Source organism: Alligator sinensis, unplaced genomic scaffold (assembly GCF_000455745.1).
Source record: "Alligator sinensis unplaced genomic scaffold, ASM45574v1 scaffold14_1, whole genome shotgun sequence".
NCBI lineage: Eukaryota > Metazoa > Chordata > Crocodylia > Alligatoridae > Alligator > Alligator sinensis.
The window spans coordinates 370,131-375,286 of record NW_005842709.1 but is presented as its reverse complement, the minus strand read 5'-3'; positions in this window follow the sequence as shown (position 1 = coordinate 375,286).

The following is a 5,156-nucleotide window of genomic DNA, read 5'->3' as shown; positions in this document are numbered from 1 at the left end:
TCCCATGGGAGATTTCTTCACGCATTGTCTGATAATACCAATACATTCTTCTTGCAGCTGCATATCCTAGTGGAGGGGTCTGGCATGCTGCATCAGCCATCTCTTGTGTTTCTGGAGGGAAATTATAAGAGAGCCGCAAGTTACCCCAAAATATTAACATGTTAACATGTGCTCCCCTCAAAGGAAAACTTACCACATGCTGCACCTGCTGCACTTGTGCAAAAATGAAGTTTATTTCCTACCTATGGGGACTTTTTACCATCTTGTACCATCTCTGCTTTTCCCAGAGCCTAACGAAGGAACTTTGATCCTGAAAGCTTGCAGAAAGGACAATTTTCTTGCGATTTCCTAGTTGGTTTAATAAAAGGTATCATTTTGGAACCAAGAGTTCTAGTTTTTTGTATGTCTTCTAATGCATCATAATGCATTTCATATGCATGGTTGCCAAGATGGGTTGGGGGTTGGGGTTAACACCTACTGTCACAGCTCCAAAACAGCTTCTTTTTTTTTGAGTTTTTTCTTTGCAGTCTGTACTGCTATGGGAGGTGCGATGCAACAATGATTTTTTTTAACGTTTTCTTTGCAATGCAGTGTTTTCTTTACAAAATTCTTCATGCAGCACCTTTCGGAGCCGGGTTTACAGACCGCTCCCATCCCCCCTGTCAACTGCAACCCACTCCCCCCCTGGAGAGAGCTCATCAGATTTTGTTCAGGATTGCTTTGTCCTCCTTTGCCATATCTCTCCTCTCAGCTTTCTCAAAGGACAGGGAAAAGGTGAGAGGGCAACAAGGAGTAGCACTCCCAAGGCAGACCAAGGTAATCTCTTCAGCTACCTCTAGGCCTCTGCAGAATCAAGTGTATTCAAAGAAAGCATCACCATGGGAGAACTTCTTTTCATCCAAATTCAAGAAATTTGTAATACCTCCTTCTCCTACACTGGGTATTGGCATGTCCTCATCAGATGGGTCTCAGTTAAGCAGGGAGCTGCTAATTAGCCAAGGCCAGGGTTTCAAAAAGCACTCTGCACGCTATAAAGAGGCCAGAAGTGTTATGTAGCAGATGGCTATCCCCAGACATATTATTGAGGTGCCTGGAGGGGAGGCCAACCAATCTGAAATACAGACCCTGACCAGCTTTGTGTCCAGCCTGTGAAGCTACTGCACTCCCACCCCTAGCTGGCTTCAAACCACTCCCCTGCTCCCAGGTCCATGTCCTGAAATCAAGCAGGAGCAAGCATAAATCAGAATTTTTTGTTCCTCATCTTAATTTTTTTCGCAATAAATTGAATTGCAATCAATTCAATTAAGAAATCACAATAAAGCTAAACCAGTATAGACATTTTGTTTTTACTCAGCAATGCCATTGGTAGTCAACTGGTGAATACATGTTTTTACAGTACAGTCCTTGCCAGCAAACACAATACGATAGGATAACATACCAATTCACAATATGCTCCCAAGGTCCCTTCAGTAATCCCTTGATATGATAAGGATGGATGGAGGGCTGCATGGTGGGAGAGTGAGAGGGAGGGGGCCAGGCAGGTAGTCAGCCTGGTTACTGGCCCTTCCTGGTTACTGGCCCTTCCTGGCTACTGATGATGACCAGAGATCTGGGTTTTCCATTTCCCATGGAAAAACAGAGAAAACTACGGAGTTCCTGTTTTTAGCAGAGAAAATGTGGATTTTCTCTTTTAGCGGAGAAACCCATGGATTTCCCTGCTTTTGCAAAGAGTTCTGCAGGCTGGCAGAGTTCCAGCCTGCAAAAGCTGTTTGTAAAAGGGGTGGGAAAGCCCCAACCCTGCCCCAAGGGGCAGAGGGAGAGGGAAAGGAGGGGTCCGACACTTGCATTTACCGGAGGTTTCTCTTCAGGCTCACTATTCTTGCTGCTGGTAAGTGGGACTTGGGGTTGTGGGGCAGGGCTGGGAGGGGAAGCTGGTTAGGGGCTGAGGGAGCAGGGAGATTTGCAGCCAGCTGGGCACTCTGGCCAGGAGGGGGTTTGCAGCCTCCCCACTCCCAGCCAGAGTGCTTGGCTGGCTGCAAACCCCCACTGCTCCCAGCCAGCTGCAAACTGGAGTGCCTGGCCGACTGAAAACCTCCCCGCTCCTTCAGCCCCCAGGCAGCTTGGGCAATCCCCAACTGGGCACTCTGGCTGGGAGGGGGAGTTTGCAGCTGGCTGGGAGTGGTGGGGGTTTACAGCCAGACAAACACTCTGGCTGGGAGCAGGGAGACTGAAAATCCTCTCCTGGCCGGAGTGCTCAGCTGGCTGCAAACCCCCGCTGCTCCTGGCCAGCTGCAAAATGCCCCCTCCTGGCCAGAGTGTCCAGCCAGGGAGTGTCCAAGCTGGATGAGGGATGAGGGAGCAGGGAGGTATTCAGGAGAGCATGCCTAGTAGCTTAGGTGGGGGTTAACCTTTTGTTTAACAGTTGGGGATGTGATCTTTGACCACAAATACTTTGTTCTCCAATTCCTGTTACCAGCTACTGCACCCAATGGAAGCTGGGGATGTGTGCCCAAACCATGGACACCAGCTTGCACTGGAGCAGAGCAGATGCAGGAATTCTGCTGCAGGTAGCAATGCTCCAGAGAGAGCATGATGGAGTCTTTGGTGGAGATTGTGCAATCATGCGACCACTGCAGATGACTGGCAGGATGAAGTCTGAGAGGTGCTTAGACAGTTTAAATAGAGGAAGACACAAAGCACGGCAGGTACTAGGGAATTCTGAAGGATATCATAGACATCACAAAACAATTCCTTGAGTTGGCCTCATGGTGCCACACAGGTCTCAAGGAGACCTGCATAGTGATTAAGGAAGAGATCCTTAAGCATGTGAACAAGCCCCCGATTCAGAAGTGGGTCCCCCCCAGAAGCAAGCATGCGAGATCCACTAGGCTTGCCTCTATCTGGGAGGTCACTAGCAGTGAGACCACTGAGCCTGTTCCCCCACCCCATGCAGCAACAACCTCAGGGACACCCACAATGTCTGGAAGTGAGGTGTGCCCCAATTCTTGCAGGGCCAGAAGAGCACCACTATGTTTCAGGGAACAAGGGGCAGGTAAGACAGAGGGTGCACAGCCGGGAAAGAACAGCATATGACAGGAGAGGGGTTTTTAGTTGTTAATGCTGCTGTTTATAGAGGCAATTGGGGAATGGACATCCTGTGTTATTTTATTGCCAAGAAATTAACTGCTCTGGTTTAATAAAAATTATTTTTCATCCATGTCTGCCTGCTGTAATGGGAAGGGTTGATAAGACCTGGTTTTGCATGCTGGGTGATGTAAGCAAAGCCAAACATTCCCTGGTTTGCTTCAGACACATAGTGGTAATAAGAAGGAGTACTTCCCCACAAGTGGACAGTGGGTGGGGGAGGTTGTACAGAACAAGGGTACCTCGGTAACTCGGGTATGACGGAATGGAGTTTGGGTGATGGGGGGTAGGGGCAGATCTGACACTGGTTGCCCGCATACTATAATAGTGGTGCTGGTGCTGAAGGCAGGGCACAGGAGCAGGGCCACTCATGTTTCATAGATTTCATAGATTTCATAGACATTAGGGCTGGAAGGGACCTTGAAGATCATCAAGTCCAGCCCCCTGCCCAGGGGCAGGAAGTCAGCCAGGGTCAAAGGATCCCAGCAAGATAAGCACCCAAGCATTTCTGGAATAAGTCCAGAGTACGTGGCTGCACCACTTCTGGAGGGAGTCTATTCCAGGACTTGGGGGTTCGGACAGTAAAGGAATTTTTCCTTATGTCAGCCTAAAACGGTTTTGAAGGAGTTTATGACTGTTAGTCCTTGTTATCCCTTGGGGCACTCTGATGAACAGACGTTCCCCCAGATCCTGATGCACACCCCTTATGTACTTGTAGGCAGCCACCAGGTCTACCCTGAGCCTGTGCTTTTCCAGGCTGAAGAGTCCCATGGCTCTCAGCCTCTCTTCATAAGGCCTGTTCTCTTGCCCTCTGATCATGCGTGTGGCTCTCCTCTGGACTCTCTCAAGCTTCTCGACAGCCTTCTTGAATTGTGGAGCCCAGAATTGGATGCAGTACTCCAGGTGCGGCCTCACCAAGGCCAAGTACAATGGGAGAATGACATCCTGAGATTTACTTGAGAAGCATCTATAGATGCAAGCCAGAGTTTTGTTTGCTTTACCAGGTATGACATTGCATTGGTGGCTCATGTTCATCTTGTGGTCAATAATGACTCCCAAGTCTTTTTCAGCTGTGGTGCTAGTGAGTGTAGCACCGTCAAGCCTATAAGCATGCTTCAGGTTTTTTCCCCCCGAGGTGGAGTACCTTGCATTTATCGGTATTAAACGTCATCCGGTTTGTATCAGCCCACTTACTAAGTGTCCCAATGTCTGCATCGTTGATAAAGATGTTGAAGAGAACTGGTCCAAAGACAGAACCTTGGGGGACACCACTGGTCACGGAGCACCATAATGATTTGCTACCATCAACTACTACTCTCTGGGTCTGACCTCGGAGCCAATATCCCAGCCATTGGACTGTGGTATAGCTGAGGCCACAGTTGGCCAATTTTTCCATGAGACCATGGGCCACCAGATCAAAGGCTTTTTTAAAGTCCAGATCTATGATGTCAATCTCTTCTCCCTTGTCCAGGTGGTATGTCACCTGGCCATAGAAGGAGATAAGATTGGTCAGGCAGGACCTACCCATAACAAAACTATGCTGGCTGTCCCTCAGGATGCTGCCCTCAGCCAGCTTATCAAGAAGGGTCCCTTTGGTAATTTTCTCCAGAATCTTACCCGGGATTGAGGCCAAGCTGATTGGCCTGTAATTCCCGGGATCTACTTTCTTAAAGATAGGTACCACACTGGCTTTCTTCCAGTCTTCAGGTACTTCACCTGAGCACCATGAGTTTTTGAATATTTTTGCCAGTGGTTGGGCGATGACACCTGGCAGGTCCTTGAATACTCTAGGGTGTAATCTATCAGGGCCAGCTAACTTGAAGGTCTCCAGCCTCTCAAGGTGTTGCTTTACAAGGTCTACACCAATGCTGGGTATAAATACACCCTCACCCTGGCTGTCCCACGTCATGCTAGGCAGGGCAGTCCCTTTGGGCAGATGAAAGACGATGCGAAGTGCCCATTGAGCAAGTTGGCTTTTTCCTTGGTGTCAGTTATCAGCTGTCCCATTTGGG